The sequence below is a fragment of the Lampetra fluviatilis genome, chromosome 8 (genome assembly GCF_964198595.1).
Source record: "Lampetra fluviatilis chromosome 8, kcLamFluv1.1, whole genome shotgun sequence".
Lineage (NCBI taxonomy): Eukaryota > Metazoa > Chordata > Hyperoartia > Petromyzontiformes > Petromyzontidae > Lampetra > Lampetra fluviatilis.
The window spans coordinates 7,719,612-7,746,296 of record NC_136282.1 but is presented as its reverse complement, the minus strand read 5'-3'; the positions used below and the strand labels follow the sequence as shown (position 1 = coordinate 7,746,296).

Below are 26,685 nucleotides of genomic sequence, written 5' to 3'. Positions count from 1 at the left end.
GACCTCGAAAAACTCACAATGACGATATCTGGAAAATGCTCATGCATTTTCCAGATATCGTCATTGTGGATATTGTCTATTTTTGGGGAGGAGCGGTGCCGTGGTTAGCACACAGCACCGTGGACCAGAGGTCGCAACCGGGTACCCGATACCCGTACCCTACCCGATACCCGGCTACCCATACCCGGCCGGGTACAGGTACGGGTACCCGTTTGCGACCCTGGTGCGGCCGTGTACGGGTAGGCCGTGAGTCCCTGGTGAGTAACCGTTTGTCACTCATTTCCCAACGTCTTGTCTCTTCTCACAATTCAAGTTACTAGAATCAACCCACCCGCGCCTGCAACATGGCTTCATCCCAGAGGTCGCAATCAGGTACCCGATACCCGTACCTTACCTGTACCCGGCCGGGTACGGGTAGGGTACGGGTATGGCCGGGTACGGGTACCCGTTTACGACCCTGGTGCGGCCGGGTACGGGTAAGGAATCAAAACCCGTTTGCGACCTCTGCCGTGGACCCGACAATCTAAGTCAGATTGGTGGCTACGACAAACAGTTGTGAGTGGCATCTGAATTGGTTCCGCAAACCTCCCCCCACCGAATGCTTCACCAACCTGCAATGCCCAGCGTGGTGAAGTATGGTCAAACCAGCTCCACGACAGACTGCATGGGGAAGACTTCATCGAACAGTGCTAAGACAGATTTGGACTGTACTTATATGTGTACATTATGTCATTTATAAAATCACAAAACCCAAAACATCAATTAAATTAACTTACAAGCCATTATTTTAGAAAAGTCATTTTAAAAACATTGCTAATTAATTATCCTATTGACCTGCATAGGACATTCCCTGAATGGCCATTGCCAATATTACATTAGATTGATTAAAATATCTTACAATATTTTAGTCTGGCTCCATGTCCTTGCCATTAGTAGGAAACCACAGATTTCGAAGTGAACGGATGAGGCAGGGTGGAGTTCACAGACCCTGGGACGGTTCTTGGAGAAACTCATTTCACTCTCATATCGACTCACTCTCACCTTAAATAACGCGACTCGCACAACTATCACAGTGAAACACTGCAGCACTTAGTGGGAGAATTGGCACGCTCCATTGGAGAGGCACAAACAACCTATCGTTCATAAGGATTTGTGATCAAATGCCCATTTTAAAGCATACGCTTAAAAAATGAATCAAAACGAACAAAATGGGAATATTTTTTTTCTCTCCCCAAAACGAGGCCATAAATGAAGAACACGCTCACAGAACTGAACTCCTCTCTCATCCAAGGAGCATCAACACGAGGGCTATGATCGTTTTCGTTTTTCTATTCCTTCATCAAAGACGAATGACAAAGCAAAAACCATACGATGAGCTCAGCTTTGATATCACCGAGGCAACCGCTGACTCCGCGTTATTTTCAAGGTGAAACGGTAAAGGTGCAGCCCTATTATTGCCTTGCTCGTGCCACTGCTGGTGGAAGGGCCCCACACCAGGGAGCTCCTTTTGGTGTGGGTTTGGCCTACTCTTCCACGCTGGCCCGACACCTTAGAAGGGGTGTGGAGTCACCCACACTTTACGCCATCGCATGCTACCTGCCGACGTATGTACCGTATGTTCAACTTCTTTCGCACCGTACGTTACCAACTGTGTTAATCGGAGGTGGTGCGGGGGTCCAACTAACTCTGGTTGGTACCCCATTTATACTGCAGAGTGGACAAAGAAGATGGGATTTATGAAACTAGCCCTTTGCTTCAACTGCGATAGAACTGGCTGCCTCTGGATTGCAACTGCAGTGTGCTCACCACTGCTCGATGGGCAGCGTCCGAGTTGCGTGGAGACGGATGAAGATCGTTCTAATGCAGAGATTGACGGGAAGTGTTTCTCATTAGTCGTACTCATTAGCTTAATGCGCTTCCTGAGTGCTCAATTATTAATTGCGCTCCCGACCAAAATTACAGCGATAAGTGAGTGCCATCAGGAGCGCCCACTGCTAAGGTGGTGGAAGATCAACGTCGAAGGGCGAGCGTCTTCGCACAAATTCATAGTCGCACTGTAGTCTTAGGTTTTTTCGGTAAAGTCACGTAGGTAAAAAAATTAACATTAATAAAAGTTAAATAAAATAAAAATCACGACGTTTTTATTTTATTTTACTTTCATTAATTTTAATTTTTTACCTAAGTGACTTTACCGAAAAAGACCTAAGAATATGAATCCTTGCAGTCACGAAAGCTTCAAATCTAGAATTAGTCGCACTGTAGTCGCCGTCCGGGATGCTGCCGTGGTACAATAATTAGCGGAGTGGACTTTCAAACCAGGAGTTGCCAGTTCGATCTCCCAGCACGGCCACTGAAACTATGGACACGTTTCTTAACCCCCCCCGCCACCTCTCTTCACCCAGAAAAATTAACCCGTAAAAACAAAGTTTTTCACTATAAATCCTTTAAATGCGTGGCGGCTAGAGTCCTCTCGTCCTCTGGCTTGAGATGGGTGCCACCTATGGGTCAGATGATTGCCTGCCACCATTAAGCAATTGGTAATTAAATATAAAAAAAAATTCCTAAAAAGTGTAAAGTTATGGAAAAAAATTTTCACGAAAATAAATTGTCACGCACAACGAGTCTGTGTGCAAAATGTCAGCTCGATTGGATCACGGGAAGTGGGTTAAAAAACGACCGAAAGATTTGCACGGTCGTAAGCGCGCAAGCAAGCAAGCAAGTGAACTTAATATAAAGAATTTAAAAATAAATGAGTGCCCCAGTTAGACGACCATCAGGTCGCATGTGAAGAGTGGAAAAGTGTGGCTACTTCCACCGCTTGCAAACCGTCTGGCCAGTGTGAGACCAAGGTGCTCTGCAAACCTCCTGGCTACCATCAAAGGTTTGTACACGAAGCCATACAAATATACAAACACAGACATCATTTCAACCGTGATGATGGTTACAAACTGAGTAATCATTGGAAATATGTGATTAACCATGCAAAAAAGATTTAATTACACTTATTTGACAGACAACTATTACAGGTTATTGATAGACAGCCAGTTTTGTTTTACCAGGTTGAGTTTTTTCTTTCTTTTCTCACACTTTTGTTATGTAACTAACCTCGTCCGGTGTACAGGAGGCCAGGGGTTCGATCCGGATCCCGACCCTGACACCTGCATATTTGGTCTCTCTCCCCGTGGTCGCGTGGATTTTTCTCCAGGTCATCCGGTTTTTCCCTCCTATTTAGAAACATGCGTTTAGAGTATTTGGCTGCTATACATTTCTACATGCTAAGCCACTTCATTGGGCTATCATTTGTGGCCACATCGCGTCTGAAAAAGAGTTACATAGCTCAGTGGGCCTTACCTCATTAAAAAAAGATTGTTATTGTTGCATTAGCGGTGGACTAATGGAAATTTACCTTGCAAAGAATAACCCTTGCTCTGTCCAGCAGTGATGAGTGGCTGCCTAGATCATTCAACATGAACATCATTTGCACTGACAGCCTGTAGAAGAGTAATGGCCAACCTTTACACGTGTCTGTGTGTCTTTTGTCTTGCACGTGTGTGGATGTACGTGTGTGGATAGCAAAGTGGTTAGCAAACTGCCCTCCAAACCTAGCGACCACAGTTCACTTCCCAGCGATAGCTTACATCGGAGGTGAATATTTCAACCAGTTCTGGGATCTTCCCTCCATCAACTGAGCCTTGAATGTGTACGGCAAACCCTTGCCCATTCCGCAGGTTACGTCTATTAAAATAGCCGCAATTGGCAAATCCGCGATCCGCAAAATCAAAGACAAATGGGAAAACGAGGGTTTGGTTTATGCTTCTTAATACCCCCCCCCCCCGCGCACCTTCCTTTTGTTTTACGTTATCCTATATCAACCCAAACATTAAACAGGAAGTATATTGTACGTAAACTATGATAATTTATTTCTATTTCGATGTAAAGCTTTCGCGACTGCAGGGATTCATCTTCTTGGTTCTTTCAGTAAAGTCACGTAGAAGAGAATTGTTTTATTATGTTTTATTTTTATTATTTTATTACTTCCCTTCTACGTGACTTTACCGAAAGAACCAAGAAGATGAATTTATTTCTAGTGTTAAATATAACTTGTACGGTAAATGTATAAAATGAAAAAAATAAGTGGAGCGTACAATATTGTAGAACATATCAGTGTACAGGACTGTACGACTCCATTTGCCTCCTCACTGGAGGCTTGGAACACGTCGTCTGGGATCCACAACGGGCCGCTTGGAAGACAAGGTGGAGACAAGAAAGCGTGTGCGTTCTTCCGCGGCAGCATCGTCGCGAGCAGTGCAGTTACGACGCGTTCAGGAATCTCGCGGCCAACCGCGGATGGTGGAGCCACAGGGGCGCGACCGGCGAACCGAACCTCAATACATTTGGGCGTGAAACCGCAAAACCGCGATAGCTAAACTTGCTGCCGTGTGTAAACATCAGCAATTGGGAAACAAAGGTTGGCAGGTATTGTGCTGGCCACACTCTTGTGCCACGCTGGCCTTAATAGGTGTTCATATTCTTAGGTTTTTTCGGTAAAGTCATGTAGGTAAAACATTTAAATTAATAAAAGTAAAATAAAAATACAATATTTTATCTTATTTTATTTTTATTTTACTTTTATTAATTTTAAGTAATAAAAGTAAAATTAATTTGAATTAATAAAAGTAAAATAAAAATTAAATATTTTATTTTATTTTTATTTTACTTTTATTAATTTGAATGTTTTACCTACGTGACTTTACCGAAAAAACCCTAAGAATATGAATCCTTGCAGTCGCGAAAGCTTCAAATCTAGCATTAATAGGTGTTTTCAAACAGGATTTCCCCCAAAAAGTCTGCAGAAGGATTTTTTTCTTTATGGCCGTAACAATCAATTCTCCGAGGTTCAGAAATGTGAAAACACCGTAGAAGAGTTCTGATTGCCCTTCGAGGATATATTTCCACCCACGCTGCCATCCTTGCACCCCAGACTGTGATGATCGATGGCCTCTGGCAGCTTCTCCATTATGGCTGCTGTGGTGCTCCACAACGGGCACGCAATCTATGGCCGCTGCCGCAGCGCAGCGACCGACCATGTAAATGCTTTACCAATAGCACAACAACAAACATACGAGCCTTGCTTTCAACACTGCTGGATATCTAACCCACGTGGCAAAAAGTTAAAGCGCAGCCTTGCAATTGCCTGCTCGTGCCACTGCTGGCAGAAGGGCCTCCACGAGATGGAGCTTTAGAGAGCCCCTGAAGAGAGTATTTGGTCTACTCTTTCACTCTGGCCAAACGTCTTTGAGAATGTCTGGGGACCCACACTTTAGCCCACCACACGTGACCAGCCGATCTACTGACTGTGGTATAACCATTTATATTTTTAAATCCTTTATATTAAGTTCGCTTGCTTGCTTAGGACCGTGCAAATCTTTCGGTCGTTTTTTAACCCACTTCCCGTGATCCAATCGAGCTGACATTTTCCACACAGACTCGTTGTGCGTGACAATTAATGTTCGTGAAAATTTTCTTCCAAAATGTTACACTTTTTAGGACAAAAATATTATATTTAATAACCAATTGCTTAATGGTGCAATGCAATCATCTGACCCATAGGTGGCAGCCATCTAAAGCCAGAGGACGAGATGACTCTAGCCGCCACGCATATAAAGGATTTATAGTGAAAAACTTTGTTTTTACGGGTTAATTTTTTATCTGTGTCACAGAGTCGAACTGGCACTTGTTTAGATCTGAAATCTCAGACTTGTCCAGGGTGCCCTCCTAGTCTGCGGCTTTGTGAAGCTGCACGGCGGCCGAATTCACTTTGACATCGACGCTGAAGTTGTTGGCATGGCATCTGCGCAGAGATTATGCCAATGAGCCCAGCACAAGTTGTTCAGAAAAGGGCGCTGTGTACAGCGACGTGGGCGAGGATTAGACTTTAGAAATGTTTTGGGACACCTTATCTAGACAGAATGATTCCTTTTATTTTTTATGTTCTGGCTTTGTTTCTTTTATGTCTGTCTCTTTCCACAGTTAATGTGTGTCTATGTGTGTGTCTCTGTGTGGGTGTCTGTGTGTGTGTTTGTGGGGAGCGGTAGTGTAGCGGTTAGCGCGTTGCGCTACGAATTGCCGCTCACGGCCAACACCAGTGACAATTATCTGAACCGGTTTTGGGCCTCCCCTAGGCAGACTCAGCCTCAAATGAGTACTTGGTGCAGTGTGTAAACATCACGACTGATACTGGCCACACATCCTCCCATGTGTCATGCTGGCCTGAATAGGCGCTCGCTAACAGCGCTCGCCCCAACAGTCTGTTAATGTTCCACGGGGGATCTTTGTGTTATATACAGATGCAGTGAATTTCTCTGATACAGATACCATGCATCGGAGTGTTATGGATGACGTCCAAATATTGATTAAAGAAAAAAAAAAGCACCGACGACGAACTTACGTCGAAATCACTGGCAATGTCCCCATGTTGTTCAAACACGACGTGAATTGAACCATGAGCATGCAATGCAATGTAACACGTGGTGGCTCAACATTGTATGGCAGAAGTAAAATCTCAGCTTGGAAAAGTATTCCTTTTCGTAAATTCTCAATCTCTGGATTTAATTTAGTCATTCCCCGAGTCTTGTCGACTAAATTAGTTCAACATCTAATCCACTCTAGTTATTAAATGTTGGTGTAAGGAGCCAATATGAGGTCAACTAATTGTTGAACTCAGTCAATCTTTTATCTACATGTGCTGCTGTTATAGCCACGCATCCATGTTTGGCCTTCCTCAGTGCCTTGCTGTCTCTATTAACATTACGATATGATCTTAGTCTGTGCCTTCATACTGACTCATTAAGTCCACTCACAAACATCGTTGACTAGAATAAAAGAAGCACTTAGTTGACACATATATTGGTAGCTAATTTCGTGAAGAAATTAGCACCGGCGAGTCTAGGACTCGTCAGAGATACTGATGGGTCAGTGGATAGGTCTTCCCCACCTCTGCTGCACAAAAAGACCCGGGACATATCATAGGAAGAAGAATGTCACACAACACCGGAAGAGGGGCGAACTGGACGTCGGTGCAATGTATTGAGTGGTTTATTATTGCGTAACTGACAAATCCCCTGGGAGGGATTGTTTTTTATTTTGTTTAAAGTGCTGGGAGGATGCAAATTTCCCAGGACAGCTTCCATCAAAACAAGAGGACGATTTTGGGCAACCAGGACGGGTGGCAACCGCTCACCCGCTGCCCGTTGGCCGCTGAGTGGTGGCGTTATTCACGGCGCAGACTTTTCTTTTTACTCCATCGGTGAACAACACCGAAACGAGCAAGATGTCTCTTGGCAACGTTTGTCCTTTCATTGAAGTTAAATTTTGTGCATATGTATTACGTGGCTTCATCACAAAGCTAAGCAATGTGTGTGTGTGTGTTTTTAAGTGAATACACAACGGAAGAAACGATACATTATTTTACAGGAAATGTGTTTGGGCGCGTAGATAATTGTGGCATTTAAATGCCATGCAAAATTTGCAATTACTAAAATACCACGAAAGTTAATGTCATGTACAGTAAAATATAGTTTGTAATTCAATTTTGTGTGTTGCACGAGTCGCGTCATGATCGAGAAAATGAATCATGGGATAGCAAAAATCAGAAGCCCCTCACATAATTGTTAGCGGAAATCTGCGTAAAATATCGCATCAAAGTTACGTCTGGAATCCCATCAATAGGTATGTCACTCAATACGACTCATCACTCACTCAACACGAGGCAGTCGTCATTTCCCCTGAAGAGTGAGTGGTTCGCCAAATGTTCATCATCAGACCTGGACAGGCCAAATTATGATTTTATTTTACTCTATATAATGTTTATTTTTGTACTGGCTTAAGACCAGAGTGCCTAGATTTAAGCACAATATTCTATTGATTCTGGCTAAGATCAGGGACACGACGCATTAATTTCCCTAGCCACTGAGCGATTTCTATTGTGAAAATAATTCCCTATCAAAATTGCTCCACCTCATTAAAAAGCCACGAAATATTTGCTAGTGAGATTTAAAAAAATTATACCTTAAAGTGCTGCATGACAACTCTTGACAACTCACAATCACCACCACTGGCAGCAGCAGAATCCGCACCATCACTACCACCACCAGCACTGCCACCATCACCACCAGATTCACCTCCGCTAACAGCAACACCAGCACACTTTTCTCTATTTATCTGGTTCCTGCCATCCTGCGGTGCAGCCTGAGGGAAAACCCCTGCAGTCAAACAAATTTTCTAAATGTATTGCGTAATTATATGCTCGTGAAAGCCAGCTGAGACACGGTATCTGCAGGATGCATTTACATATGATTGAGTTTACTGGCGAATGGCCTCAACACGCTCTACAGGAGTTTACTTTTCCTCGGCTTTTTTAATTATATGTTTATTCTCTGACACAGTCGTGTGGTGCTCGCAAAAAGCTTATCTGACACACACACACACGGCTTATAGCTAAGGTGTTAAATATGCCACGCTTCTTTGTATTAACGACTTTGTCCTTCAGCAACATATTTGATTAAGCGGGAATATTTTTCTCGTCGTTGAATGTTTCAAGTCGGAACAGCAATAAGTTGTCCCGACTTTGAAAGAGCGCTAAAGGCAGCTTTGCTTCACACACACACACTTTACGAAGCACTTTTCACACAAAAAAAATCAGTGACTAAGGGCAACATGATCGGGACTAAATGTCAAGCACATCTCTCTGGCTGATGAGAGGGATGTGTAACTTGTTCGCCCACCCCAACTGGACATCTGTGGAAAAGAGCTTCGAAGTTCATCGGATTCCTTCGGGATAAATACAGATTCTGATTGTGCTGATGAAGAAATCAAACAGTTATTAAAACAATGAAACAACTTATCATATATATATACACAAAAAGATGTCTTCAACAGAAAAACCATATCAGTAGAATATCTGATGAATTGCCTCGTCAATGAAAGGGCTTAGATTTGGTTTGTTGCTGCCCTTAGGCTGTGTTACATTTGTACCCACAATACAGCGAGTGGGCTACCCAATGTAAGTTCCACAGGCAAAAATTGTGTCGGTAGAATGATGGCTATATTGCAATGATGAGCCCTAATTTGAGGATAAAACCGGTATACAATTGTCTAGTTGTGTTCATATTGGTGAAATAAAAAAGCCACAATCTCGGCTCTTTTGAGCTGTCGCTTTCACAAGGCCACATACAGAATGGGCGCTTGATTGGCGGATGGTATCCTGACATTCAAAGCAGTGTTGGGTCTTTTAGACCCATCATTAGCATTGGGGCCTCACTCAAGGACATTTTCCTATCTCATATTCCAGACTTTGACCTCTGGCCCCAGGACATGGCTTAGAAACACCATCCTTCATCAAGGCATCAGCCTGGAGGATCCGGCCTGGACAGACCTTGACACTGGCCTTGACCTCAAAGGCTCCCAGCCTTGGCATCATCATCATCATGAATAAACCATAATTAACATCTTCTTAAATGCAAAGAAAACGTATGCGCCTGTAATAATCACTGCCCACTGGTAGTTACAGATACATTCATACAATATAAAAGGTGACATTTGGCTGTTGCCTTCTTTACTCTGCCATGCCATGTAGAGAATAAAAGCCCAACGTCTGTTCACAATGTTTCCCCACTTTGAGATCGTTTATTATTTCCCCTCTATTTGATTTGCTACGGGGTTGCCTTCTTATGGTTCACTTTATTTCGCATTGGCGTGCACTTAAACGTAAATAATAGGATGACAGTGCCTTGAACGTCGCGTGCCATTCCAATGTTTAAATGCATTTTGTTGTTGTTGTTATCCTATCAATCGAAATATGAAACCTTACAAAAGGAGATTCCAGTGCGATTCATACATTACGCCTTTGTCCGGTAACAACGACGACGATGTAAGGCGAGGCAATGATGTGCAGGACAGACGCCACCTATTGCCTTGCCCCAAGCGTCAGGGCCATCTGCGTGTTAGTTTGGGCCCCGATTGAGGGAGACGTGTAGCTTGAAATATCAACTTGGGATCGCTATTCAATTTCCAATGCCATTTTAAATCCCTTTGTTGTGCCGCCGTTATCTTCGCATAGCAGACTTCACTCTCCCTGCTAAAATAGCCCGGAGTCACTCCCGGTGGAGCGACTTCTCACCCGCCCTGCCCCCCACACACCTCGGTGGCTGTGAGCAAAGGGGGTATTGTGAGGGGGGCCGGGCAGGGTTGGCGCAGGAGAGGGCATTTTACGGAACCAATGGTGGCAGGAGAGCGAGAACCCCTTCTTGGGTGGGTGGGTGAGCACACAGTGCCATCAGAATTATAAATGAGGCCACTGTCGGACAGAACTGCATTAGCAAAAAAAATTGCAAGATATTCCTACTTAAAACATTTCGCCAAATTATTCAGTTTATTATAATTGTATCGTACACGGTAAAAATCACCCATATCCCAGAGAAATAGCCTGCCTAGAGCCTACTAACTACTGGCTGTACATGTCAATTAAATATCATCATCATCATCATACGTGATCAATTCACGAGTGAGATTTTTTAAAAAAACCCACTCCGTCACGCAATTCAGCCAATGCAAATAATCAATCTGTCATCTGCACGTGAGTTGATTCTGTTGCTCCATCTATGATATGGATGTCCTCTCGGGCGCGTGTCCTCCTGTGGCTGCCGTTTCGTCATTAGTCCTGACTATCAGCCATCATCCTTGCCAGTGACGTGTGCTGCCCATGCCCACTTACATTTCTGAACAGTCAATGCAATGTCTCTAAACTTGCGTACTTCTATGTTCCAACGTTAATGCTCCCTGCCTTCAATCCGTATGTCAAATCCACCACTGGATTTGACAAACGGATTGTACAGGTACATGTACACAATCATATTTGCAAGCGTGTTTTTTTTTAAATGATAGCTTTAATTAATTACTGCGCATCAAAGTTAAGTAACAGAGGCATAATAAATTGGTTGGTTATGACTGACACATGGTATGAGCCAGCCAACGGTCCTCTTCATCGCAGCTTGGAGTTGAATAATAATAATAAGCACTCCTCACATAATTCTATCTCTTGGCCTGTCCTCCAAGGCTTGCTCGGGAATTATGACAATGGGGGAGGGGGGGGGAAACTAATTAAATATATCCAATGACAAAATACTCTACACGATAACCCTTCTCTTATCCCAGGAATACACATTCGTTTTGCTGACTGGGTCGGTTTTGCCATTCTGCGATTTTTACAGAATGCAGCCTGCGTAATTGTGGCCGCGGGTTAACAGCTCTCAGAATAATTGCCATAATGCAAATCTGTTATGCAACGGCCTCCATAATAGCAATGCTTGCTCGATCAAAACTTTGGCAAGGCAGTTGCTTTGGCAGGGGGCAGCTGTTTGTGTTCGACAAACACGAAGTAATCACAACGCGAGCCCTCAACACATTCCACAACGTGGTAACGCCGAAACTAATCCACACTACTCTGCCAATCTTGCTCTGAGAGCGAGCATTATGACCTGAAATCAATGTCGCTTTATGTTTACATTCTTGTGCATAAATACGGTGTTAGCTGTTCATTTCAACGAGGCAATTAAAAACACGTAACTGTTATTGCCATGAGCAGAGTGCATTGCGTGCATTGAGCAGGACTCTGTGATGAAGGAAATTGAGAGAACTGACATCGATAACAACATCTCCACACAGAAATTACAATATAGTACATAGATTTGCATACCTCTGTCAATACACGACTGGATGTGAAATCTCCCCCCCCCAACCCCCCACGCTGTGGCGGTCATTGTTTGACCATACTTCACCATGCTGGTGAGTGTCCTGCAGTTTGGTGAATGGGAAGCCAAGGACTGGTTCTGAGATCAATTGCCCCTAATGTTAGTTTAGCTATGACCGGAATTCAAACTCGGGTCACTGGGTTAATAAAGCAGTGCGCTCGGCTACTGTACGTAATTGGGATTGCTGTTGTGAAACATTCAGTTAATAGCGGTTACAGTATAGAGAAGCACATATTTTTGTGGGCATCGTTTTTTCCCCCCTTAATGTCTTGGCGATGAGCATTGCCCAGCATGAATGCCCGAGGTTTTTTTTCTCTCCCCCTTCAGTTTTTTTTCTTCTTCTCTCAGTTACATAACAGACTGACGGCATATGCAAGACAAAATGTTAACACTGTCGACCAATTCGAGTGCCAGGACATTGATTTAAACGAGCGGCGATAAATAAAAAAAATCATGGACAGGTAGCAAATCGCCCGGAGCCAGGTGCATTATGCACGGGACTCGCCGCGTTCGGTAAATATCCGCTGAGATATTTATGAAGGCACCACTGTCGCCCACTGTGTCGCAAAGTCATCACTCACCTGCCGTCTTGGCCCCATTACAAGTGTCTCACTTTAACGCCAACAATGCAGCGACGCCACAGGCGACGTGTTGCTCTCGCTGGAAAAAAACGCAGTTCACTAACGATGCTTTACGGCGCTCCGAGAATTGAATTTGTTCCATCGGACCACGAATGACTCGGTCCCAATTACATCTACAGCATCGCGCGCGCACACACACAGCGCACACAGACAATGTCCTCGCATTCAGCCTGACTTAACGTTGCAGAAAGTTTCGTTTGTGGGCACCCATCAAGGGCGGCACTGCAAATGGGTGAACGTGGTGTGACGGTGTAGAATTTCTGGCCACCTTTGTCTTCCCAGTACTTTACGATGATACGCTGTACCGTGTTTTTGTTTTAGGCTGACTTCATCAATGGGAAGTAGCATGTAATGGTGTCAAACTGCGTTGGTAGTGCACAAGCGCAAATGACAAAAAAAACGTAGCACGTTCGTCAATAATGCCGCGCTAAAAGGAACTTTTATATAGTGATAGCAGAGAAGAAGGGCCACTACCAATGCCATCGCCTATTATATTGTTTTTTCCTTTCAGAGCAGTGCTATTGATAAATGTGTTGAAATTTTTGTTTTATGGGAAGCACAGGCAAAACGTGGATGCAATTGTCACTTTCTGCACGGCTCGCAATTACATCAGGGTCAGTCTAGCGCGAGTGCGATAACCTCCTATCATTGGGAACAGAATGAACGAAGCATCCTAATCAAGAGCATTGTGTTCATTTACATGCAACTACGGGGGAGAAATAACCACGTGTCCTAAAGGTAAAGGTGCAGCCCTGCAACTGCTCGCCCACGCCACAATTGCTGGTGGAAAAGCCTCCAAGAGAGGGAGTTCGAGAGAGCCCCTCCAGTGGGATATTTTTTTGCTCACTCTTCCACCCTGACCAGACATATTGGCAGAGGTGGCAATACCCGCGCATTTCCCACCGCATGAGACCAGACGATCAACGAATTATGGTGTAGCCCTTGATACCGGTGGTTGGACAGAAGAGGGGTCATTGAAGAAATATTTCACCATTGTTCAACTACCACACTCGGAGATGAAATAAAACTGTCAATCTCTGGGTTGCAAGGCCAGTGTGCTCACATTTTTCACCACGGCAACATCATTTGTGTTGTATGTATGTTGAACTTCTTTCGCACTGTGCGTCGCCAACCGTGCAATTCGGGGCTGTTGCGTGTTTGTACAATGGGAGTTTCCAACGTTAGTCTTAAACAGGTAGGATATTCACAGGCTGTCTAATGTGAAGTAACAGACCACATATAAATTAAGGAGCTGTACAATAGACGACAGCGAACACCACTCAGGTTAATAATTCAGGAAAGAAAAAAACTCTATTGAGCTGGTCGTATCCCAAGAGTGCCAGACTGAGAGGGTTTTTTTTCCGGGGTCACGTTAGTCCACTAACCAGGAGGAGAAACGCAGCGCGGATGATGGAAGAGGACGTGGGGAGGGCTCTTATTGAGATGAATTTGACAAAAACTAGGTTTGTCTAGAAGTGATATTGAAAGCAGCCAGCAATGCATACAAGGGGACCTCATAAATCATCATGATGATCATCATCATCATTACTATGATATATTAAATGGATTACAAGTTTGTCGTACATTGTGGGATTTAAACTAACTTTTTACAGCAATTTCAGAGGCATTTTATATTCTATTTTCCCTGTTTGGAGATCCTGTGATTGCATCAACGGTGTCTGCTTAGTCCACTTCCAACCCCGAATTCAATTATCCGATTGACATGGGAAAATACATTTTTCTGACATAACTCAATTGGGTTTATCAGTCTGACACATGAAGTCACATAGCTCTGATCTATGCCGCTGTCATGCACGCTTGCTACCCATAGATCTCATTTATCACACAACACAAACATCGCAGAGATGTCTGCAAATGTTTATGTTATGACAGTTTCAGGCCATTGCTTCACACAAATTTGAGAAGTAAAATTGGCCCCTGGATTGGGGTGCCATTTGAATAGCGAGCCGCATTCCATTCTGCATCGTTAGGCGCTCTACCCCGTGGAGTATTTCATTGAGTACCTTTCACATTCAACAAAGCTCATTTGAAATCTCACAGGGATGTTAGGAATGGTTCTGAAGCGCGGCTACGGGCACTGACGATCTTGCGGGCTCGTCGTGAATGGGTGACAAGCACTCACGAACAGTTGCACTGGACCATATTACTCCAAAGATTAGTGAGTGAATAGCACACAAGCAAAAGGGGGGGGGGGGGGGGGGCACGCAAAGGCTGGTGAAACAGCTGATTTGGAGAGCCCAATCAGGGGCTTACCAGGGATTGGCTTAGGGCGATTCACTTGAGCGCATCACCCAATTAGCATAACCCATTAAATACAGATTTCTTTTTTTACTCACAAAGCAATGCAATAATAAACGAAATAGATTTCTCTAAGACGATGGTACTTTGCAAGCCTACTGGCGATCAACAAAGATTCGTTCATGAGCCATCCATATATACAGACACAATTTCCACCGAGAGGATGGTTATAAACTTTATAAGCTAAGCAATTATTGCAAAGATGTCATCAACCACTTTTGGTCATGACTTGCTTTGTGTTTTCTTGTCAACCTCCACCGTCAGCAGTGTGGGTGTGTGGAGCGAGGTGCAATGATTGCCTGGCGGCCCTCTGATTGGTGTAAACCTACTGCAGGTGTCGTTGTTTTCTCCCACATTAACAGCTGCCCCGCCCATGCTGCTGACACACTTGGGCTACGCCCATCTCTAAACCTTCATAAACAGTTTGCCTTTAGAGGCTAATCCCGCTTCTTCCTTATGACGACTGCTTGTGTTGCGATCGAAACGTCAAGGTTTTTGTTTTTAATTTGTACTTTATTTTTATTACCGAAAGAACCAAGAGTAAGTCTACATTATAGACTGCCAGTACACTCACCAAACTTAAGAACCAGGCTACAGTCTACATTACAGACTGCCAGTACACTCGCTCCGATTAAGAACTAGGCTACAGTTCACATTAGTGTTTTGTTTTTTATATTTTTTTCTTCACTTTATGTTTTATTCTTATGTTTCTACCTACGTGACTTTTACCGAAAGAACCAAAAAAAATGCAATAACATTTAACAATGTTATATAGTTGTAGTAATATATACCAGAGACAAGATTTCGGCAAATTCTCCCCCCCCCTCCCTTTGTTTAATTTAAACTGCATTGAAATGAAATATTCAGGTCTAATGCGTGCATTGACACATTTGGTGACAAGTGGTACATTGAATTAGTATTATAATATTCATGAATATGACCGTTTTTCTTTCGAAAGCGGTTCCTTACTAACATAGGGCCATTACAATAAGGTCATTAGAACGGACGCGTCGTTTTAATTAAAAAAAATATAACGTCACCGTTGTATTTATTATTGCAGAGTCTTTTACCATTCCTCCCCAGGCACGTTCACAAAAGAGATAGCGAAATCTCAATATGCGCCAACCTTGCTCTAAATAAAGGAATTCATTAATTCACAGCAATGAATCACGGTGAGTGACTGCAGCTAGTTTGTGCTGTAAAATAAAAGCAGCACCGTGTTTATCTTCTCTTACCAAATGTTATGAGAATGCCACTGCACGGGCAGATAAATTCAGCTCGTCAAATGTAACATACTCGGTGTTTTTGTATGCGCGATGAAGGGCCGTTGCCCAAAACGTCACCTATTTTTTTCTCTTTAACAACAACAGTGTTAGTGACGAACGTGTTGAGTTTAGTAATTACATGTGCTATCAAGGGCCTTTGTCTGAAACGTTGCCTGTTATGTTTTTTCCTTTTAATGCCAGTGTTATTGACAAACGTGTTGAATTTTTGTCATCGCATGTGCTTTGAAGGAGGACCAGTTTTGTTGCTATTTGTAATATAGTTGGAATGTCAGAACCTATTATAAAAACACTTCATGGTTCGCTACGACACGTCAAGGTTTGGTCTCCTTTTGTTGACTTATTGCTTTGATCCACTCACCTCGTTGTGGAATTACCGCCCTCCACGCTCTTAATTTCCTCCTTTACTCTCGCTATATTTAATTCTACTCTTTTCTTTATTTCTTTGCCTTTCTTCATGCTCTACGTTTTCCAAGATCACAACTAGGGGCACCTACAGTTTCGTATGCTTATTCCACTTGCTCCCGTGCACTTTGCTTCCACTCTTTTGTGCACGTGTTGTTCAAATAAATGATCTAACACATATATAAAAGAAACCCCCCTTTAAAACGTAAGCCTATTGGAACTTAAACCAGGCATGTGCTGGAACATACGGGGAGTGCAGAGAGTGTGGGGGTAGCTTTGGGAAGGCGCCAGTTTAAGCTGCATTAGCTACGACGTACACCGCCATAAATGAACTCCCGTTTTTTTTTTCTTCTGTTCATGGCAGGGGAAATGGTCACCGGAGTGGCAGTTCACAGGCTCAGTCACGGGGGCTATTACTCGCGGTAATTGTTATCAATAATCTCGACGAGTTCATTACCAAGTGCGTCTTGCCTCCTCGAAAAAATTCCAGATGATAAAAATTGAGCGGCAGTGCAATTAAGCGAGGAGGCGTTCGCGTACTCAAAGCAATCCCAGTCGAGTTGATTGAACTCGTTTATTTGTTATTTGAGCAGAGCCGGGGCACGTCAGCAGCTCTTGCCGGGTCTTGCTGGCAAGAGCTGCTACGATGTCTACTCTAGGGGAAGAGGGGGGGGGGCAAGGCACAAATTGTAAACGCCGCTATGCGATGACATCACCGTGTTGTTCTTTGTTGTTCGTCTTCGGTGGGGGAAAGTGCACGGGCGGCAGTTAAAGCGCAGGTGGAGGTTCATATTGAATTTCTCCACGATGCACGGTCAAAAGCGTCAATTTTAACAACCGAACGCACTTGCCTTCGCTCCAGTGGATGCGCTTGTCCGCCTTCGTTGTTGTTGTTGAATAGTGCACTTCAATTAGCTGCCATAATTAAAGGGGGGAGATTCAACCTGACAGCGTTTTTTCCGTGAAAGGAGCTAAATTATAAGGACGGATTATTCGGCTATGGGCTATGTAGAAGTAATCTCTACATGAGGTATAAACAAAAATTGTGTCCGAGATATAAAAAAAAAGACATGACAGTCGGGTATTAAAATTATTAATATCTTGCTAAGCACGCGCAAGTGATTTGCATTAATGCGATGTAATGCCGCTCTGCTTTCTCAGGCACACCAAAGTGTGGCCTCCTTTAGCCATGTATTATGCATGCACCGACGTTGTGTGTTTTTGTACAATTCCCGCACGGCCGTGCGAATAAATACAAACACAAAGTGTGTGTGTGTGTGTCGCACGAGTTTATAAGGGCGCGTGCGATCATGAATGAACGAATCAGCAAAGGGACGGCTCCATTAATACTTCAAATCAAAAGTGCCCGACGTCGAGTAGCTATGGCGCACATCGTGACTTGCGTGCATTTGCATGGGTCTGGATGAAAGCTGTGGCTCCGTGCCCTGTAGCGACCCCACGATGCTCGCCGCTTCAATTATGGAGGAGGAGGGATTGCATTGGGGCTCTCGCACTGCGCTAGAGCATGAAATACTGCCTTGGCCGCCGGTCGCTGTCCACTGGGGAGCGGGTTCTGAAACAGCAACCCGAAGCAGAGTATCCGCGCATTCTTCGCCCCCCATTACAATATTAAAACGCTGGAGTATGCTGCTGCTGCTCCTACTGCTGCTTGATCACCAATCGATGCCCCTTGATCGATGGGGGGGGAGAGACCTTTGTATTAGCACCGGGCCCGTTTCTGCCGAGTTATAAAGAGATTACGTAAAACCCATGCGGATCCATACGCTGAACCTCAATTGTTGTTGTGCTCGGCTCAGCGAGTGCGAGCAACGGTGCGCGATTCCTCCAGGAGAGATTTCTTGGTAATTGGAGTTGTTGTGGTGGTGTTTGTAACGTAATATAAACAGAGGGGGGTGGGGGTGAATGCTATCATGCCAAGTTGGTCTCGTCTGCATGGTTGAGCAGATTGTGGTTTAGGTGAATGACAAAAGCGCGTTGCATTCTGCATATGCGGAGTCTATTCACTTGGCTAGGATGCGTGGTTTTATTGCGAGCGCTGTTCCGCACAATGAAAGCCTCCATCGCAGAGTGAAAATGCAGATCGTGCAACAAGGACCTGGGGACGAGGCTTTGGAAACCACTGCTATAACGGTCACCTTTCAGGCTCCTCTGGCATTTAATACCGAAAGAAGATTAATTCGCCCCAATCAAATCACTCGCGCGTGTGGTATTAGCGCCAAGAGGGATGGACGGGGCAATGGAAGTTTACGGAGAGTTGGGCTGAAAGGCGGATGGTCGGAGAGAGATGAGGAACAGCGAAGAGATTGTTGAGCAGAAGGGATGTGGGGGACGTTGAGAGGCGCATGATGGGGAGGAATAAGAGAGATAGGCAGGGCGTGTATAAAGAAAGGGGGTGGAGAGGGAAGAGGAGAGAAAATCCGCCGCCAATTTTCATCTAAAAAAGGAAATCGATGTCTCAAGGTACTCTTCCACCATTACTCAGCGGGGGGGGGGGGGGGGGGGGGGGGGTGGGGGCGGCTCGGGGCCACGTTTAACCCTTTCGGGGGCCGTGTCCTCACCCATTGTGAAAACACGGATGTTCCCATTCACACCGCGCACAGGGCGCACGGAGAGTTGCCTGTGCACGCCTCCTCCAACATGCAGAACACGTGGAGGCGAGGTGAGTGAATCACACGGAAAAGGAGCCATCCCGGTTATTTTTCGCCAGTCGCAATTACAGATATTGTTTTTTTTTTACAATAGTAACGTCGCGAACGGTGAGCGCAGGATGAGTGAGTATAGTGTGAATGGCGAGGTCATCACTTGGCAGAGAACGAACTTGAACCCACGCTATCGATACCACCGAGCACTGCACCTTCGATAGCTTTGATACGGCGCTGATCAAATACTGTATCATCTTGTACGCATCATCACTGGGGAAGAGCGGCTGCTCAGTGAATTAGCGCACCACTCGGAAAGCCGGCGAACCGAGTTCAATTTCACGCTTCGGCCAATATCAGCGGTGAGTGACATCGCATCCAGTCTCGGGCGTGCGTCATTCACAAACCCGCACGAGCTTGGGGGAAGGACGACAAAACAACTCGACATGACAGACAAGGCGCGGAAAGGGATTTACAATGGACCGTAAATTGTATGGGTGTACAGTATTTATTAATCGTGAAGTTTTAAAAATGGAAATATATTGTAACGTGATGGCTGTTGAATGTAGTTAAGGAATTGTCTTCCCAACGCTTATTCTCAATTGACGCTGAGGAACTGACACATGTAATTGAACTATATCAGAGCGCAGCACGCGCATTGCTTCTATACCCGAGGCTACCCGTCGCGTTGTACATCAAGGACCGTGCATATAGTCAAGGAGAACGCACGGTATCACACCGAGAGTCTGTGTCCGAATACTGCATCGGCTTGATAGCAGGTGTGCCGTATAGCAGCTCTCCCGATGTGTTCTGGGTTGCATTGGCTGTTCGGCGTATTGTCAGACGTTTCGCTCTACGTACTGGCAGCTTCAGGACCCCAATTAAACGAATCAAGAGGTTCTCAGTGTCAGCAGTTTCTGTAGCAGCAGTAACAACATCATCATCATTCACCAGTAACAGTAGAACAATAACACTGGTCAACACACTTTTTCTCGCATAAGGTATTCCAACGGTTTTAAGGTAATTTTGGGGTGCTGATTCCAAATCTGGCATCAGTTTTTGTCTATCACATCAGGTTTTTGAGATATCAAATATTGCATTTTCAATAAAAACTGCAGAAGAAAAATATTAAATAAATGTGGATATCTACATAAATGATATTATAAACACACTATCCTAAAAAATACAGCACCATATTTTAACACTAAAGCAGTCACTGACTCGCAACAACTTGCAATCATAAGTGACAGACTTAATTTCGGGTAAAATCAATGAAAATGGGGTATGCCGATAGCATCAAAATGAGATGTGATAGAGCAAATCTGAGATCAGATTTGGAATCAGCACCCTGAAATTAGTCTAAAACAGCTGCAAAAGTCCAGGCCAGAAAAAAACGCTTTTTTTTTGTTGACCAGTGTAAATATTCGTAGCAGGAACCGGCTTCAGTTCCGACAAGACACCGCACCTCCGGTAAGCACGGTTGGCTACGTACGGTGTGAAAGAAGTGCACCATACGTGCATCATGCCAGACAGCTCGAGGTGCACCCCGAACACTCATCGGGGCGCGAGGCTGCGTACTCTGAGCGGCTCGGCCACGTGACTGCGTGCGCGCTCAGGCGTCACTCCGCAGACGACTTTGCTCACGGCAACTTCTCTCTGCGCCAAAGCGCGGGTTGTGATCGGTGCTGCAGCGCAGCATCCCCCGGCTTAGCCCCCCCCCTCCCCCCACACACACAACCTCCCATCGCCCCCAGCCCCCCACCACCCTGCTCACCGACCCAACTCCCCACCACCACCCCACACTCTTCCCCGCCCCTACAAACGCAGCCACACGGGCTGAGCCCACCCCCTACGCCAAACCCACAACGCAGCGACGGCTGCAGTCGCGTCTCCACGGAGCGTTCCGGTAGCGGGGGGGCGACTCCAGCGCGGAGAAGCGAGAGCAGCAGCGGTTAGCGGCAACAGTGGCAGCAGTGTCATCCTTAGCAGCAGCAGCAGCAGCAGTGCCATCCTTAGCAGCAGCAGTATCACCATCATCAGCAGCAGCAGTATCACCATCACCATCAGCAGCAGCAGCAGTGCCATCCTTAGCAGCAGCAGTATCACCATCATCAGCAGCAGCAGTATCACCATCATCATCATCAGCAGTGTCATCCTTAGCAGCAGCAGCAGCAGCAGTGCCATCCTTAGCAGCAGCAGTATCACCATCATCAGCAGCAGCAGTATCACCATCATCAGCAGCAGCAGTATCACCATCATCATCATCAGCAGTGTCATCCTTAGCAGCAGCAGCAGCAGTGCCATCCTTAGCAGCAGCAGTATCACCATCATCAGCAGCAGCAGTATCACCATCATCAGCAGCAGCAGTATCACCATCATCATCATCAGCAGTGTCATCCTTAGCAGCAGCAGCAGCAGTGCCATCCTTAGCAGCAGCAGTATCACCATCATCAGCAGCAGCAGTATCACCATCATCAGCAGCAGCAGTATCACCATCATCATCATCAGCAGTGTCATCCTTAGCAGCAGCAGCAGCAGTGCCATCCTTAGCAGCAGCAGTATCACCATCATCAGCAGCAGCAGTATCACCATCATCATCATCAGCAGTGTCATCCTTAGCAGCAGCAGCAGCAGTGCCATCCTTAGCAGCAGCAGTATCACCATCATCAGCAGCAGCAGTATCACCATCATCAGCAGCAGCAGTATCACCATCATCATCATCAGCAGTGTCATCCTTAGCAGCAGCAGCAGCAGTGCCATCCTTAGCAGCAGCAGTATCACCATCATCAGCAGCAGCAGTATCACCATCATCAGCAGCAGCAGTATCACCATCATCATCATCAGCAGTGTCATCCTTAGCAGCAGCAGTGCCATCCTTAGCAGCAGCAGTATCACCATCATCAGCAGCAGCAGTATCACCATCATCAGCAGCAGCAGTATCACCATCATCATCATCAGCAGTGTCATCCTTAGCAGCAGCAGTATCACCATCATAAGCAGCAGTATCGCCATCACCATCATCAGCAGCAGTATCATCATCACCATCATCAACAGCAGTATCACCATCATCAGCAGCAGCAGTAGTATCATCATCACCATCATCAGCAGCAGTATCACCATCATCAGCAGCAGTATCACCATCATCAGCAGCAGCAGTATCACCATCATCAGCAGCAGCAGTGCCATCCTTAGCAGCAGCAGTATCACCATCATCAGCAGCAGTATCACCATCACCATTATCAGCAGCAGTATCATCATCACCATCATCAGCAGCATTATCACCATTATCAGCAGCAGCAGTATCATCATCACCATCATCAGCAGCAGTATCACCATCATCAGCAGCAGCAGCAGTATCACCATCACCATCATCAGCAGCAGCAGTATCACCATCATCATCAGCAGCAGCAGTATCATCATCACCATCATCAGCAGCAGTATCACCATCATCAGCAGCAGTATCACCATCATCAGCAGCAGCAGTATCACCATCATCATCAGCAGCAGCAGTATCACCATCATCAGCAGCAGCAGTATCACCATCACCATCATCAGCAGCAGCAGTATCACCATCACCATCATCAGCAGCAGCAATATCACCATCACCATCATCATCAGCAGTATCACCATCACCATCATCAGCAGCAGCAATATCACCATCATCATCAGCAGTATACCATCATCAGCAGCAGCAGTATCACCATCACCATCAGCAGCAGCAGCAGTATCACCATCAGCAGCAGCAGCAGTATCACCATCATCATCATCAGCAGCACTATCACCATCATCAGCAGCAGTATCATCATCACCATCATCAACAGCAGTATCACCATCATCAGCAGCAGCAGCAGCGTGAATATCATCGCAGCAGAAGTAGCAGTATCTGTACCAGCGGCATAGAGGAGCAGTGTGTTCATGGGCCGTCCTGGAAATCTTTCCGAATCATCTGCACCCGTGCCTTGCGTGCTTCAGTAAAGGCTGCCCCCCCCCTCTCCACAACCCGCCCCCCTTGTCAGCACGCGAGCTCGCATCTGCCGAGGTGCGCGCGACTCAAGCTACATAGAGCGACATTAACCCGCGGCTGCTGCTGCTGCTGCTGATAGCGGGTGGTGGTGGTGGTGGAGGCTTCCTCCCTCCCTTCGAGGCTGTGCCTGCAAACTTCACTCGTCGCGAACGCCTTCTCGTTATCCTCTCCCCGGGCTCCTCCTCATGCTGTAGATGCCCCTTGCTCCATTGCGGCGCTAGCAGTAGCAGCAGCAGCAGCATCGCGCTCCATCTGCGCTTGAGGTGAGAGCTGTGGTGGACGCGAAGTTGTACACACACACACTGTGCAGTCGTGTACATACACTTGCATGCGTGCGTGAGAGAGAGAGAACACACTGCTAAAACAATTAGCTGGGCTTTATGCCATACTGCCGCAAGGTAATTCATGACATGGAGTGATAATGATGGATTAATGAATGCACTTTAACAGCGATGATGATGATGACTGCCGAGTCAGGATGATGATTGATGATAATGGAGAGTTGCCACAAGACAATGCTGCTGTGTGCACCTTAACACATAGGCGATAACTACGACTGGATGATGATGATCACCGACTTCAGATTCGTTTATTACGAGTATCATGTCGTTCGCATCTACATTGTATACGATTCTAACATTTACAGATGGCAGTATAATAGCGAATACAGAATTCGTACCTTCGTCAAGACACCTTAATCGACTAAAACGGTGTTCAAACGTAGAGAGACCACGTACTGTCAAGCTAGTGGATACTGTATCAGTCAGTACTTGACACCGGTAGCGGGTATTGTGTGGTTACCTGTCGACTGTAGGGTCCCACTTAACTTGGTTTACCGATGACAGGAATATGATGTTTGTAATGGTTTAGCACGATACCTAAAGCAACTGAGGATCTAAGTCAACTTAGGCCGACCCTGCCACTCGGTGAGCAGAACCAAATCAACCTCTTGGCAGTAAATGTATATCTTTTGGCGGGGGACCCCAATTCGAACAAAACGGATTTCAACTTTCGAGACATTAAGAGACCCGGATAGAGTGGCCGGCGATTGACGACACGTTTACAACAACCCAAAAAAACCCAGATGAAATAAAAGTACAGCAATGAAGCAAAGATCAATCAGAGCAAGAAGCAACTGTGCCAAATGGGCAATATTGCACAAACATAAATCTGTGTTCTCGAATACATTTGGGTGCCGTGTCATCAGCCTTCTCCTATCCCTTATAGAACAACAAACAACATTAGAATTCAGTGGCGATGCGCTGCCCGTCCTATACGTGTGTGTGTATAAAAACATACCCTGCAGAGTTTTGCGCACACGGTTACATAACGGCCCTCGGTTCGTGTCACACTCCACGTTGATTCACTCGCGAGCGGGAGCCGCGCACTGCCTCTGAGAACTCTGCGTGCGCGCGCGTGTCTGTGTGTGTGTGTGATATCATGTGTATTGTGTGTGTGTGTGTGATAGTGTGTATTGTGTGTGTGTGATATCATGTGTATTGTGTGTGTGTGTGTGTGATAGTGTGTGTATTGTGTGTGTGTGATAGTGTGTATTGTGTGTGTGTGTGTGATAGTGTGTATTGTGTGTGTGTGTGTGATATCATGTGTATTGTGTGTGTGTGTGATAGTGTGTATTGTGCGCGCGTGTGTGTGTGTGTGATATCATGTGTATTGTGTGTGTGTGTGATAGTGTGTATTGTGCGCGCGTGTGTGTGTGTGTGTGATAGTGTGTGTATTGTGTGTGTGTGTGATAGTGTGTATTGTGCGCGCGTGTGTGTGTGATAGTGTGTGTATTCATCTTCTTAGGTTTTTCGGTAAAGTCACGTAGAAAGTAAAATAAAATGATTTTTGTTTTTATTTTATTTTACTTTCTACGTGACTTTACCGAAAAAACCTAAGAAGATGATTCCTTGCAGTCACGAAAGCTTCAAATCTAGAATTAAGTGTGTGTATTGTGTGTGTGTGTGATAGTGTGTATTGTGCGCGCGTGTAATATCTTGTGTATTGTGTGTGTGATAGTGTGTATTGAGTGTGTGTGATATATAGTGTGTATTGTCTGTGTGTGGGGAGCGGTAGTGTAACGGTTAGCGCGCTGCGCTATGAACCTGGCGACCCGGGTTCGATTCCAGCTCACGGCTAACACCAGTGACGATTATCTGAACCGGTCCCTGGGCCTCCCCTAGGTCGACTCAGCCTTAAATGAGTAGCTAGTGCGGTGTGTACACATCGCCACAGGGGAGACAAAGGCGGTCGGGCGTGGTGTTGGCCACCCCACCCCCTCGTGTACCGTTCCGGCCTCCATAGGTGCTCGCTAACAGCACTTGCCCCTACAGTCTGTTAAGGCTATACGGGGGGCCTTTATCTTTATTGCGTGTGATATCGTGTGTATTGTGTGTGTGCATATAAGGGGAGCGGTGGCGTAGTGGTTAGCACGCTGCGCTAAAAATCCGGCTGACCAGAGTTCGATTACTGCTCACAGGTAACATCGGTGACGAATGTCTGATCCAGTCTTGGGCCTCCACAAGGTTTACCCAGCCTTAAACGAGTACACGGTGCGTTGTCTAATACATCGGCATTGGAGAGACAAAGACGGCCGGGCGTGGTGCTAATCACACAAGCCCCTTTCGTGTGCCGTCCCTGCCTTAATATGTGCACGCTAACAGCACATGCCCCAACAGTTTGTTAAATGCTATATGGGGATATTTGTATTGTCTGTACAGATGCTCACGAACTGCACATGCCCTCAGTTCACACGGCTAAACGGGAGGAAAGAGTTTGTTGTGTGTATCTCAGTCCGTTAACCCATATCAACTTGTGTCTGTCCCATGATCTCCATCTAGCCAGCGAGGTTTCGACACTGCACGTGGATTTCAGAGTGCACCTAGCCTGGCACAAGGTCCATCTGGGGCGACGCCTCCGCCACTTTAGCGGCGAACGTCAGCTCTTGCTGCTGCGTGCTTGTATGTGTCGTAGGGGATGAACGTCTTGCACCTACGAGCTGAGTGATGGAGCGATGCCCTTGCGTGCAGATGCGGGAATAATGAACGCATCGATTGGAGGTTACTCACCGTGATCCGTGCTCCGGGATGATGTGAATGACGCATGGGGGGGGGGGTTCGTGCGTCGTAAAAGGCATGGTTACACATATAGTACATATTTATTTTTCACGAAAAAATATAAAAGAAAATATAAAAAAAGGATTTTTATTTTTCCAGGTGAGGCCCATTGAGCTGTATAGCTCTTTTTCAGAAGCGACACAAATGATAGCTCAACGAAGTGGCTTATCATGTGGAAATGTGTAGCAGCCACACGCTCTAAACGCACGTTTCCAAATGTGGAGGGAAGCCCCGGAGAAACATCCACGCGATCACGGGGAGAGAGAAACTCCAAATATACAGCAGCAGGCGTCAGGGTCGGAATCGGACCCACGACCTCCTGCATACCAGGCGAGGGAGTTAACATCCCGCCACCGCTGTAAAATATCAATCCATATGCCATCTTCACGGTTAATACCATGAAGGACTGGATGCTGTATTGTTGCACATC

At 45.7% G+C, this 26,685-nt stretch overlaps 1 protein-coding gene and 1 long non-coding RNA gene across 5 annotated transcripts in view; one reads left to right on the top strand and one right to left on the bottom strand.

The window, feature by feature from the left end:
* The window catches only part of LOC144933817 (uncharacterized), a 28,554-nt gene extending 5,489 nt beyond the window's left edge, over positions 1–23,065 (bottom strand). Inside the window, exons 1-2 of the long non-coding RNA XR_013637095.1 lie at positions 23,005–23,065; positions 3,106–3,224 (exon numbers count right to left, since the gene is read on the bottom strand). This is a non-coding gene — a long non-coding RNA (uncharacterized LOC144933817). The remainder of the gene's footprint in view (positions 1–3,105; positions 3,225–23,004) is intronic.
* The window catches only part of SYT12 (synaptotagmin 12), an 80,327-nt gene that overhangs the window by 17,254 nt on the left and 36,388 nt on the right, over positions 1–26,685 (top strand). The window contains exon 1 of one of the 4 annotated variants that reach the window (XM_078858998.1): positions 19,119–19,135. The exons of 1 other annotated variant lie outside the window; for it this stretch is intronic. The gene's annotated coding sequence lies outside the window, so the exon portion shown is untranslated. Of the gene's footprint in view, positions 1–19,118; positions 19,136–19,460; positions 19,478–23,022; positions 23,403–26,685 lie in introns of those variants that run through there. 2 more of the 4 variants (XM_078858999.1, XM_078858997.1) reach the window with 2 other exon arrangements.